This window comes from Psammomys obesus, unplaced genomic scaffold (assembly GCF_907164565.1).
Source record: "Psammomys obesus unplaced genomic scaffold, mPsaObe1.curated_primary_1811, whole genome shotgun sequence".
Taxonomy (NCBI): domain Eukaryota; kingdom Metazoa; phylum Chordata; class Mammalia; order Rodentia; family Muridae; genus Psammomys; species Psammomys obesus.
In genome coordinates, this window is record NW_026589447.1 from 2719291 (window position 1) to 2733632 (window position 14342).

Consider the following 14342-nt stretch of genomic DNA (forward strand, 5'->3'; position numbering starts at 1 on the left):
GTAATAAATAAAAACTGGAAAAATAATTTAATAAATCTAAAAAAAAGAGAACAGTCAGATTTTCGTACTATTCAGCTTTCTAAGTGGTCAGGGGAGATAGTCAGTTCTAAGTATAAACCTCAGTATTATTTGAAAAAAAAATGAGGATTGTCAGTAAATTAAAAAATTAGGCAATGTCAGTAGCCTAAGTACAGTTTTCTGTAGTTAGGAATCAGTCCCTATTTCTGAAAGGAATGATCCTGTTTTCATAGGAATGTTTTCTTATTGTTGTTTTGTTTTTAAGACAGGGTTTCTCTGTGTAGCCTCTGCTGTTCTGGACTTGCTTTGTAGACCAAGCTGGCTGTGAACTTACAGAAATCTGCCTGCATCTGGCTCCCCAAGTGCTGGGATTACAGGCGTGTGCCACCACGCCCAGCTCACAGGGAATTCTTAGAGATACTACAGTACTTAGACTATGGGAGACATAGTATAGCTAATACTAAGAACATTAAATGTCAAATACAAGGTAAATTTCAAAAATTCTATAATAGTATGCAAAAAGAATTTTACCTTGTTAAATAAAACTTGTAAGTGAAACTGAAGTTATACTTTATAAACAAAGATTTTGGTACAATATACCAATCTTATCTGAATAAAGTAAATTAAAACTATATATAAAGTAATATCTACACTGTAATTAATAGTATCCAGAAGGAATGTTTACCTTATTAAATAAAATATTCCCTAAGTGAACCTAAAATTATACTCTATTTTATTTTTTGTTGTTGTTTTTTGGTATTTGAGACAGGGTTTCTCCGAGTAGCGTTGGCTATCCTGGATTTGCTTCGTAGACCAGACTGGCCTTGAACTCACAGAGATCCGCCTACCTCTGCTGCCCTGAGTGCATGCACCACCATGCCCAACTTATACTCTGTAAACTTAAAGTTTTTTCTGGTGCAATATACCAATAAGTCTTTGTATAAAGGAATCCTTTACACCCAACAACAAGAAACAGTTAATTTTTAAAAGAGACATATTTAAAACACACTAGGACCAACTTTTAAATTTGCCATTCATACTTAAACTACTTAGTTATGCACTGATACTACAATTTAAGCTTTCTTCCAGAGACAGGGGTATCTTCATGTTAACTGGCTATAAGCTGGACATAACATAGCAAACGTCGAGAGCCAGCTGATATTTCCACATGAACCCTGATGATTTTTTTTTTTTTTGGTCAGGAATATTTTTTTCCTAAAAGCTTCCTCCCTCCCATTTTATTGTTTTGGAACTTCCCATTCTTCGGGCATTTTTACCTCTCTTCCTAGAGACAAAATAAAGGTCATGATCTTTATGTGTCTCTATTTAGAAAGCGGTATGAGTCTGGTTAATATCCTCTCAGATTCTTTGTTCTGAAAGGAAAATAAGTAAAGAAAACAAATATCACATCAGAAGGAAAAATAAAAAGAATAATAATTTCAGGCTTTTTTTTGTCACCCCACATAAATGAGACATTTTTAATATAATACTAGCCAGAGAAAAGCTCACCATTATCTTTTCATGCTTGTGTGCATATGGATGGAAGATCTGATGAAAGTTACTTTGCAGTTAGTTATTTTAAAGTAGCAGTTCTAATTTAGATAGCTTGGGTGTTCCAGTCCTACTTCTAGGAGTGAGCTCCAGGTTCAGGCTTTAAGGGTAATCATATCATAACTGGGAGCTGGGGTTATCCTAGTGTTCTGCTTAAACAGTTCTAGGGATCATCAGTGGCAGTTCAGCTAATCAATCCTCAATTTTCTTCAGCAAGGATTTTAACATGGCATCAATCCCCTCTGAAAAGCCCCAGATATTCTTTAGCACTGTGCATTTCCTTTCATTGGCCTGCTCCAACTCCAATTTGGTGTTAAAGTGCAGTAAAGCTTTCGACTCTTCCAGGACAACTGCATTACATGAGGCTAGCTCCTTGATTTGAAACATGACTTCCTATGGCCCAAATACCTGGGAGGTCAGGCCCTTCTCACAAGCTCGCTGTGTTGTCAGCTTCTGCCCACTGAGTAACACTTCATTTGCAGAAGCTTCTCATATAATCTTGGGAAACATAAAGCTGGAGCAGCTATCTGGCCTCTGGCCAAAGGTGGTCTAGGGTGGCTGAAACCAAAACTTTTCATTAGCCCAAACCAAAACACAAAGAGGCAATATACGTGCCTCCAGTCTGATGGCTGGGCCACTGACTGCCGCAATGATAGGCTTCTTAAACTGAATGAAAGTATTCACAAAAATTTTGATCACTCCTGCCATTTTAACGCTTTCTCTTTTCTTGTCCCACAAGTGACACTGTATAAAATAAGCAAAGTCATGGCCAAAACAGAAGACATTGCCAATGGCACTGAGCAGTACCAGTTTGCTGTCATCAGCAGCAACCCTGTTCAAAGCATTCTGAACTTCTTTCATCACTTCTAGGTTAATTGTGTTATTTTCTGATGATTTTGTGGATAAAAAGGTCTGGGTGAAGCCATGCTGCTTCCTCACCATGATATCTCTAAATCTGGAGGAACTTTCTGTTAGCCTTATGCTGAAATGCAGCTGCTTTTCAGAAGGCTTTTTCTTGCCAGTAAGCTGCTTTTTTTGGGGGGGCTATCTCTTTTGTAACAGGTGTCTCCATATTAGCTGTTTCTATAACTGGTTGTTTCATGTTAGTTCCATCCACGGATGAAGACTGTCCTGCACTAACAACAGTTAAAGGTGTGGCCAAGTCTGTGGTCATGGGGAAGGATGAAGATTGACTTGTGCTGGTAAAAATGGGTGCAGCTGCTTTTGCTCGGCCAGACAGAGAATGGCTTTATTTGGCAGCCCCCAAGTGCATGGCAAATGGGGGTGGTTATTGGCTCAAGCAGCAATTGGCTCTTTCTGGTAACAGCTAAGCCTATTGCCATGGCAATGGTCACCTGTTTAGATAAAGAATGGGCATTTGGGGCAAGTGCCAAGTTTATGGCCATGGCGCTGATCACTGGGACAGATGTGAGTTGGTCTTTTCTGGAAGTGGCTGATCCTGTGGCTATGGCTGTGTTACTTTTCTGTCAATAGCCAAGCATATGGCCATAGCTTTAGTCTCCAGGCCAGACAATCACTTACTTTTTCTGGAAATGACCAAGCCCAGAGTTATGGCTATGGTCATTGGGTCTGAGGAAGACTGGATTTTTCTGTCAACAGCTAAGTGTGTGGATATGGAAGTAGTCACTGAGCTAGACAAAGACTGGCTCTTTTTGGCAACAGACATGCATTTGTCCATGGCTGTGGTCACCAGGCCTGATGAAGACTGGTGCTTTCTAGCAACAGTCAAGCGCATTTCCATGGCTATGGTCTCTAGGCCAGAAGCCTGTGGATTTATTTGTGGTCTCGACTTTCTCTTGAAGGCCCAGTGAAGGCCCATTGGGCTTCTCTGTGTCTACTTTCTGTGTTAGCATGTCCTGGTGGCCCTGCTCAAGTCTTAGTTTCTTAGGGTCCTTAGTCTGAAAGTGAGCCACCTGTTGCCTTTTGTTTTCTTTTTTTTAAATTAAATTTTTATTATTTTTATATTAATTACAGTTCATTTACTTTGTATCTCAGCTGTAGCCCCCTCCCTTATTCCCTCACAATCCCTCCCGCCCTCCCTTCTCTCCTCCCTGCCCCTTTTCAAGTCCACTGATAGGGGAGGTCCTCCTCCCCTTTCATCTGACCCTAGCTTATCAGGTCTCTTCAGGACTGGCTACCATGTCCTCCTCCGTGACCTAGCAAGGCTGCTCCTCAGGCGGGGTGGGGGGGTGTCAAAGAGCCAGCCATTGAGTTCGTGTCCCGCTGCCTTTCCTTAACTGAGCACCTAGGGGTGCCTGAGGACACCAAGTCCTTGTTCTTTGCCTTGGAGAGGCTAGACATTTCCCCTGATCTTCCAGTACGTATTTGAAAGCCAGTCTTTGGACTTGGTGGTCTTAGAAAAAGAGTAACTTTGGGGAAAGGCAGGTGTTAGCTGCCGTGAAGATCAATTGGCTTTCTGGGGTTGCTGCGAAAAGTCCTGCTAGCAGCGGGTACATCATCATCACTCTTCTGAGGCGACAGATCAGAGGTGTTCTGCTCAACAGGGCCTACTTCTGGTATGCAGGTTATATCCCAGCTGTTATAGCCTAGTCTGACTTCCATTTCTTGCTTTTTCCTTTGTCAATGATTCTTATTTCTAATCCATTTTGCTATTTTCCATATGTACTTAAGCATTTGATAGTGAGGAACTGATGAAAATAAACAACCGTTTCTCTACTTAAGACAACAAGGACGGGCTGAAAAAGCTCATCTCTTTTATTAATGGTTCTTTGTCTGTAGGCACCACACTTACTCATTTACCAACTCACCTACCTGAGAAAATCTTGTTGTTTTTAAGTTTTAGAAGTCATGAATAACACTGCTATTACCGTCTTTGTGCAGATTTTTGTGTAGTTGTATTTTAAGAGTTTTGACCATTTTTGTTGCCTAGAAATCATTTAACTAAAAATTAGTATATAAAGCAATAAAAAATAAAAAATGAAGATATTCACTCATGCATAGAACGGGTTTTGCAAAGATATGACTGCTTCACAAAAGTGCCTGTTACCTTTCTGCAGCGACCGTCCTAACACTGTTTATTATTTCAAATTTAGTGTATGCGCCACCAAAGTGAGCACTGCTCATACACTTTTAACATGGTAAAATCTACAGGACTGTGATTGCTATGTTTAGGTAGATTTAAAATACTATCAATATCTTCAGATAAGGTCTTATTATGTAAGCCAGACTGATCTGGAACTCACTGTGTAGCCTGGGCTGACCTCAAATCAAACATCCTCCTCCATCAGCCTCCCAAGACCTGGGATTATAGGTTTGGCCCACTACACCAAGTTACTGTTAAGTTTTATTAAGAGGGCCAAATTGTCTTCCCAAGTGGCTGTACCATTTTATATTCTCACTGGCAATGAGAATTCTAATCTTCCATATCCTCACTGACAAATGATGGATAAGTATGAGACTAGATTATCATACTATATTTTCAATTCAGTTATTTGTTTCCTTAATGTTATTTTAAAAAAAAAGATTCATTTATTTATTCATTATGTATACAATGTTCTGTCTACATGTACAGCTGTATGCCAGAAAAGGGCACCAGATCTCATTATAGATGGTTATGAGCCACCATGTGATTGCTGGGAATTGAACTCAGGACGTCTAAAAGAACAGACAGTGCTCTTAACCTCTGAGCCATCTCTCCAGTTCCCTTAGTGTTATTTTTTAAGATTTCTCTATATGTTTTGTATAAAATAATCTTTTTATCAAATAAATCTTTTGGTTTGTATATATCTTGACATTGTCTTTCACAGAGCAGAAACTTTAAGGAGTGAATGGACCCTCCTCCCCTGCTGGTGGGAATGTAAACTGGTACAACCACTTTGGAAGTCAATCTGGCGCTTCCTTAGACAATTAGGAATAGCACTTCCTCAAGACCCAGCTATGCCACTCCTAGGCATATACCCAAAATTTGTTCAAGTACACAACAAGGACATTTGCTCAACCATGTTTGTAGCACCTTTATTTGTAATAGCCAGAACCTGGAAACAACCCAGATGTCCATCAACGGAGGAATGGATACAGAAATTGTGGTATTTTTACACAATGGAATACTACTCAGCAATCAAAAAGGAGGAAATCATGAAATTTGCAGGCAAATGGTGGCATCTAGAAAAGATCATTCTGAGTGAAGTATGCCAGAAGGAGAAAGACAAACATGGTATATACTCACTTATATAGACCTATAAGATATGATAAACATAATGAAATCTGTACACCTAAAGAAGATAAACAAGAAAGAGGACCCAGGGTAAGATGATCAAGCCTCACTTAGAAAGACAAATGGGAGGTGCATTGGATTTGGAGAAAACAAGTAACAGGACAGGAGCCTACCGCAGAGGGCCTCTGAAAGACTCTACCTAGCAGTGTATCAAAGCAGATGCTGAGACTCATAAGTGCAGGGAATCATATGAAAGAAGGGGGAGTTAGTATGATGTGGAAAGGATAGGAGCTCCACAAGGACCAAATATATCTGGGCACAGGGGTCTTTTCTGAGACTGACACTCCACCAAGGACCATGTGTTTATATAAACTAGAAACTCTGCTTGTATGTAGTCCAAGGTAGCTCACTAACCAATTGGCTTCCCATAGTAAGGGGAACAGGGACTATTTCTGACAGGAACTCAAGGGCAGGCTCTTTGACCTCCCCACCCCCCAAAGGAGGAGAAGTCCTGCTAGACCACAGAGGAGGACTTTGCAGCCAGTCCTGAAAATACCTGATTAAACAGGGTCAGATGAAAGGGGAGGAGGTCCTCCCCAGTCAGTGGACTTGGAAAGGGGCAGGGAGGAGATGAGGGACGGAGGGAGGGGTTGGGAGGGAATGAGGGAGCGGGATACAGCTGGGATACAGAGTTAATAAAATGCAACTAATAATAAAAATAAATTAATTAATTAAAGAAAAAAGGTAATGGAAGCTCATCTTATCAACTATTTCTTTCATCAATTATTCATTGATATTGTATATACAATATCATTGCTATAAATAAGGACATTTTAGTTTCCCCTTAAGTTATTTTTAGTGTTTTACGTTTTATATTCTTTTAGGATCAGGGAATATGCTTCAGAGGATTTCTATCCTGTCAAATTTATGAAAGCTTATTTATTGTCCTACTGGAGTGTACATCCTGGGAAATTTCCTTGTACTTGAGAAAACTGTATATACTTCAAAGAAATACTTAAAGCTTTTACAAATGTGTGTTGCTTCCAGCATGTTTACAGGGTTGTTAATGTCTTAAATTTTTTTTTCAATTTTCTACCAGGTTATTTTGTCTATTTTAAATGTCACATTGATATTTCTATCTAGCTTTTGTTGCTTTGTTTATTCCCAAGCTGCTGTTTGGTTTTTGTTTCAGCGCTATGTCAATGTCATGTTTGTAATTTTTAATGCTTTTCTGATGGATTTGTCTGTTATTATAAAATTTCTTGTCTCTAGTCACAATTTTTGTCTCTTTGTTTGCTTTTTTTTAAAATTTTATTTTTCTTTTTAGTTACATTTTGTTAACTCTGTGTCCCAGCTGTATCCCGCTCCCTCATTCCCTCCCCAACCCCACACTCCCTCCCTGGTCTCCTCCCTGCCCTTTTCCAAGTCCACTGATAGGGGAGGACCTCCTCCCCTTTCATTTGACCCTGTTTTATCAGGTATCTTCAGGGCTGGCTGCAAAGTCCTCCTCTGTGGCCTAACAGACTGCTCCTCCCCTGGGGGGGGGGGGTGTCAAAGAGCCTGCCATTGAGATCCTGTCAGAAATAGTCCTTGTTCCCCTTACTTTGGAAAACTACTTGGTTACTGAGCTACCACGGGCCACATCCGAGCAGAAGTTCTAGGTTATATCCATACATGGTCCTTGGTTGAGTGTCAGTCTCAGAAAAGACCCTGTGCCCGGATATATTTGGTCCTTGTAGAGCTCCTATCCTTTCCATATCATACTAACTCCCCTTCTTTCATATGCACTCTGCCGAGGGTTTGGTTATGAGTCTTAGTGTCTGCTTTGAAACACTGCTAGGTAGAGTCTTTCAGATGCCTTTTGTGGTAGACTCCTGTCATACGTTCAATGCATCTCCCATTTGTCTTTCTAAATGAGGATTGATCATCTTCGTCTGTGTCCACTTTCTTGATTATCTTCTTTAGGTGTGTAGATTTCATTATGTTTTTCATATCTGGTAGGTCTATATAAGTGAGTATATACCATGTTTGTCTTTCTCCTTCTGGCATACTTCACTCAGAATGATCTTTTCTAGATCCCACCACTTGCCTGCAAATTTCATGATTTCCTCCTTTTTGATTGTTGAGTAGTATTCCATTGTGTAAAAATACCACAATTTCTGTATCCATTCCTCCGTTGATGGACATCTGGGTTGTTTCCAAGTTCTGGCTATTACAAATAAAGGTGCTACAAACATGGTTGAACAAATGTCCTTATTGTGTACTTGAGCAAATTTTGGGTATATACTTAGGAGTGGTATAGCTAGGTCTTGAGGTAGCACTACTCCTAGTTGTCTGAGAAAGCGCCAGATAACAAATGGTGCTGGACCAACTGGATGTCTACATGCAGAAAAATGAAAATAGATCCATATTTATCACCCTGCACAAAACTAAAGTCAAAGTGGATCAAGGACCTCAACATAAAACCAGATACTCTAAATCAGTTGGAAAAAAAAAATGGGGAACAGCCTAGAACTCATTGGCAAAGGAGACAACTTCCTGAACAGAACACCAACAGCACAGGCTCTAAGAGCAACAATCAATAAATGGGACCTCATGAAACTGTGAAAAGTTTTTGTAAAGCAAAGGACACTGTCATCAAAACAAAACGACTGCTTACAGATTGGGAAAGAATCTTCACCAACCCTTTATCTGACAGAGAGCTAATATCCAGTATATATAAAGAACTAAAGAAGCAGAAAAGCAACAAACCAAGTAATCCAATTAAAAAATGGGGGAACAGAGCTAAACAGAGAATTCTCGAAAGAGGAACATCGAATGGCAGAGAAACACTTAAAGAAATGCTCAACCTCATTAGCCATTAGGGAAATGCAAATCAAAACGACCATGAGATTTCACCTTACACCCATCAGAATGGCCAAGATGAAAAATTCAAGTGATAGCACATGCTGGAGAGGTTGTGGAGAAAAGGGAACCCTCCTCCATTGCTGGTGGGAATGTAAACTGGTACAACCTCTTTGTTTGCTTTTTAAAAGCTTTACTCATTTTATTTTCTTTATGTGTATGTGTGTTTGCACGTATGAGTTTATGCTCACTACTTGTAAGCAGTGGTTTTGAGAGGCCAGAATAGGGTTTTAGATTTCCTGGGATGAGAGTCACAGGTGCTGTGAGAGGCCATGTGTGTGCTGGAAACCAATACTAAGTCCCCTACAAGAGTAGTAACTTCTTTATTTTAGAGTGTTGACACTAGTGATATTTTTCTATTTTTACAATATGTTGTATTCATTTATTTATTGAAAATAGAACTTCCCATTCACCATCTCTTTTTCTGAAACTTCTTCCAGATCCTCCTTACCTCTCCACCCACCCAGATTCACACCCTTTATTGCAATCTCCCATTAGAAAACAAACAAACAACAACAACAATAAACAGAATTGACTAACAAACACAAAGGAAATTGCATTTTTTTCCTGAATAAACAATACTCAAGTTAAGCCTTTTGCTGTGTATTTGCAATAGATACTGGTAAGAAATAAATCAGCAGAGAGAAATGAAAGGCTAACGACTCAGTTTGATTTCCAACAGTGAGAGTACATTTTTATTAGTCTAAAAGGTTGGCACTTACAAAGCCTCCTTGGAACGAGAGAAGGTGCCCATCATGCAGGTTCTGAGAATCAGATTTATAGTTGAGTGTTGGGAGCAGGGAGGGCCTGCCTTTGCTGAGCCCAGAAGCTTCTTTTTGTATAAAGCATATTGTGAAACTGCAGGGTGGAAGATAAGTCAGAGTGTCTGTTTTTGTAACCTCTGAAATCAAGGATATGCGATGGGGGTTTGCTGCTTTCTCTGATTTCATGGGGCCAAATTTCTTGGCACCTTGGGCCCATTTTCATGGCCATAATTTGGAAGAGGAAGATTTTCTTTATTCCAGACTGTGCATATATAGAGTAATTTTCTGTCTGGCTACTTCTTGCTCTTAGAGGGGGTATTGTTTGGAGTTTGGGTGTCTGGAGTGACTCCAGAAGAAATAATTATTCTTATTTTGTTCCATGTGGTGGACTGAGTAATGAGTGATTTGATCTGGGAAGAACTGTAAAATGTTGAAAAGGTATCGTAAAGCATAGGGCCAGTAAGAGAGAGGTGGGGCAGGTTGAGATGGAAGCAAAAACCCATCCAGGGAAGGGGATTGCTGTTGAGTTTTCTGAGCCTAGTCTGTAACTCTTTGGGGTCTATCTCAAACTAGCTTAAATTTGTTGGTATAGAAGCAGCATTATTCTTGGAAGAAGGCAGAGATTGCTCAATTGATAGCAATCAGGAGATCTAGCCTTCTTTGCTTTTGGAGTATCACATTGGCCAAAGAATCCAATAGATCCCTGATGATGTTAAGCTGATATGAAATTTCTGTAAGGCTTTCTGAGAGCTGGTTTGACAGAGAGGCTAACTGATGCAAAGAAACCCGCACTTCTACTGTTCCCAGTCTAAGTCCTGAAAGGATGCCTAGAGTGGGAAGAAGAATGATGAGTTGGATCATACATTAGCCAGGTGAAAGGTACTGATGTCCAGGAAAACAGGGTAAAGTAAAGGGTTTTTTTTTTTTCAAGAGCTGACAGGGAGTAGCTGATTTAGCTTTGAATAAGGAGGGTAGTGGTTATGCATTCGAAAACGTTTCCCTAGAGTATGGAAGTCCCTATCTTTCTGCTGATCCCCAGAAATACTGGGAACCATTCAGATTGAAAATGTGAAGGCCAGTTAGGTAGACAGTGCCAGAAGGACCATCTGGGATGAAGTGGTTTGGATAGTCTGCAAAGGCGGTGATTGTGAGGTTGCATTCATAAAGTTGGAAGGAACTGACAAGACTGGACATAGGGAAGTGGGGGTATATAAATATATTGGGGGCTTTGTTAAGAAGGCTTAAAATTCCTAAGGCAAATGTTGGGGATGAGTGAATTTTTTACAAAATTTTGCTGAAAGATGAGTTATTACATTGAGTAAAGCCCTCCCTACCCTTTCAATTGTCTCCCAGGTTAAGTGAAAGCCCAAGGGCAACTTAATCTTGACCAGGAGCAAGGAATGGATGGATAGCAATTTGAGATAAGCACGTACACACCTACCAAGAGGAGCACTTGGGAGGCTGAAAAATCCAGTCTCTGCTGCAAGGTTATTTTTATTTTGAGACAGAGTCATACTGTGTAGCTCTGGCTGTCCTGGAACTCACTATGCCAACTAAGCCGGCCTTAAACTCACAGAGATCTGCCTGCCTCTGTCTCCTGAAGTGCTGGTAATTAAAGGTTTATGCTACTACATTTGGCTGGGGCTAGGTTTTTGAAGATTTTTGTCCCCCTAATTTAGGGTTGGTCAGTTTGAACAAGGACAAGATGACTGATTGGCCTGCAGCTGTGTGTCTGGTTGGCCTTGAATTCATCAGCCTGTCCATTACCAGGGTGCCCTACTTGCAGAAGAACAACCTATTAGGCTCTTTTTTTTTTTTGAGTGATAGAATTTTATTTTTTTTTTACTTTTTAGAAATGTATTTATATTTTTATAAATTATAGCTTATTCACTTTATATCCCTGCTGTAGCCTCCTCCCTCATCCTTTCCCAATCCCACCCTCCCTCCTTCATCTCCTCCCATGTCCCTCCCCAAGTCCGCTGATAGAGGAGGTTCTCCTCCCCTTCTCTCTGACCCTAGCCTATCCCAGGACTGGCTGCATTGTTTTCCTCTGTGCCCAGGTAAGGCTGCTCCCCATCAAGGAAAGGTGATCAAAGAGCCAGCCACTGATTTCATGTCAGAGACAGTTCCTGTTCCTATTACTAGGGAACCCACTTGGAGACTGAGCTGCCATAGGCTACATCTGTGCAGGGGTTCTAAGGCTTCTAGTTACCTCCGTGCATGGTACTTGGTTGGAGTATCAGTTTCAGAAACAAACAAACAAACAAACAAATAAACAAACAAAAAACGAAAAACAACAACAGAAAACCCTGTGCCCAGAATTTTTGAACTGTTACTCATCTTGTGGAGCTCTGTCCCCTCCAGGTCTTCTTATCTCTCCCTTCTTTCATAAAATTCCCTGCACTCTGCCCAAAGTTTGGTTATGAGTCTCAACATCTTCTTCTATACCTTTCTGGGTAAAGTCTTTCAATGGCCCTCTGTGGGAGGCCCCTGTCCTGTTGCCTGTGTTTTCCCTCTTCTGATGTCCAACCCCTTTGCCTTTCTGCATGATGATTGATCATTTTACTCAGGGTCCTCCTCCTTGCTTAGCTTCTTTAGGTGTACAGATTTTAGTATGTTTATCCCATTTTATATGGCTAATATCTACTTATAAGTCATCATGTGTGTCGTTCTGCTTCTGGGATAACTCACTCAGGACTGTCTTTTCTAGTTCCCACCATATGCCTGCAAATTTCATGATTTCCTTGATTTTAATTGCTGAGTAGTATTCCATTGTGTAAATGTACCACAATTTCTGTATCCATCCTTCAGTTGAGGGACATCTGGGTTGTTTCCAGATTCTGGCTATAACAAATAAAGCTGCTATGAGAACCTTGAATTCACTGGCACAGGAGACAACTTACTGAACAGAACAACAACAGCACAGGCTCTAAGATCAACAATCAATAAATGGGACCTTATAAAACTGAAAAGCTTCTGTAAAGCAAAGGACACTGTTAGAACAAAACGACAGCCTACAGATTAGATCTCCACCAACCATATATCTGACAGAGGACCAATATCTGGAATATATAAAGAACTCAATAAGTTAAACAACAAAAAAATCAAGCAATCCAATTAAAAAAATGGAACATAGAGCTAAACATAGACTTCTCAATAGAGGAATATCAAGTGGCAGTGAAACACTTAAAGAAATGCTCAGCATCCCTAGTCATCATGGAAATGCAAATCAAAACAACCCTGAGATTTAACCTTACACCCACCAGACTGGCCAAGATCAAAAACTCAACACATGCTGGAGAGGATTTGGAGATAGGCCTTTGTTTTAAGCCAGTTGGCTTTTGTCTCAGCTATCTTAGATGTTCACCTTTTTGTTGTTGTTGTTTTGAGATGGAGTTTCTTTGTGTGTCTTGGACTTATTTGTAGACCAGACTGGCCTTGAATTTACAGACAACTCCCTACCTCTGCCTCCATGCTGGGATTACAGGCATGCACCACCACACCCGCTGAACTTCACCATTTTTTATTACCTAGTCATGACTCCTTTTCCTATCTGTCTGCCTATCATGGGAATCTGTCCAACTCCTAGTTCCTCAATCCCAGCTCTCAGAGCTCACTCTAACTGCTGTTAGGAGGTTTGGGGTGCAGACCACTCTAACTACTTTTGTTAGGAGACAGCTGCCTGAGTCCAGCCATCTCAGGAGTATCCTGTATCTTACTGACAGGGACGAAGCTCCAGAACTAACTTCTATCTTGCTTCTTCAGATGTTTCATGCTTGTATGCTAACCAGTAAAGGATGTAAAGGAGGAAGTTGCTGTTATCCAGTTATCTCAACTAAGTCATAAATGTGTTACTTGTGTTAACTTAAAGCTTCTCCACTCCTTTGTTGCCATATCATTCTAAATTCTGAGCCAAAATCTAAAAGGAGATTTGACTATAAAAGCTGGGTCAAGGGTCCTGAAACCAGGTGACCTGGAAAGGCCCTGTCACCCAAAGTTTACTTCCTTGCTCAACCCCCTGTGTCAATATATGATTGGCCAATGCAACAGCCCACCCTGCTCCCCTTTGCTTTGTGTTCCCATCCTTTAAAAATGCTATATAATATCCCTTTCAAGATGTGGTTCATATTCCCATCTGGACCCCTCCCTTCAAAAATAAAGAAAATAAAGTGCTAGGCTGGCAGATAGGAGCCTGCCAGAGTTGTCCTCTGAGAGCCTGTATTCATCAGTGCATCAAAATAGATGCTGAGACTCGTAGCCAAACATTGGACAGTGTGTAGGGAGTCTTGTGGAAAAGTGGTAGGAAAGAGAAAAGAACCTGGAGGTGACAGGAACCCCACAAGAAGACAACAGAGACAACTAACCAGGACCCAGAGATTCTTGCTGAGACTGAAGCATCATGCATGAGGACCATGCATGAACTTGACCTAGGCCCCCTACAAAGAGGTAGTGAGCTGCTGGGCAGCTTAGGTTTCATGTGGGTTCTTTGTAAAGGAAGTGGTTATGCATTGGACAAGGACTGACTTTCAGTTTTTTGATTACTTTCCCCTAGTGGGACTGCCTTTTCAGGCCACAGGGGAAGAGGACAGGCTCAGTCCTGATGCACTTGATGAACTGGGGTGGATGGGAAAGGGAGCTCTCCTTTTCTGAGGAATAGGCGAAGGGGGAGGTGAGGTAGAAGTTACTGAGAGTGTAGGAAGGATGGGGATACAACAAGGATGTAAAGTGAATAAAATTAAAAAAGAAGAAAATAAAGCATTCATTTTTTTAAAAAAATGTTTTAAAATTAAAAGTTTATTTAAAATATCCTCTATATCCTTCCCACATGGGCTAGCTTAGAAACTTGGCCAGTGAACTAACTTTCTTTCTTTCTTTCTTTCTTTCTTTCTTTCTTTCTTTCTTTCTTTCTT

General features: G+C 40.6%; 1 protein-coding gene and 1 pseudogene across 1 annotated transcript in view; one reads left to right on the forward strand and one right to left on the reverse strand.

Moving 5' to 3' along the window:
- Positions 1-14342, forward strand: part of Ophn1 (oligophrenin 1) — a 389706-nt gene that overhangs the window by 99783 nt on the left and 275581 nt on the right. The gene's annotated exons all lie outside the window — the stretch shown is intronic.
- On the reverse strand, positions 1762-2975 carry LOC129675003 (chromodomain Y-like protein; annotated as a pseudogene).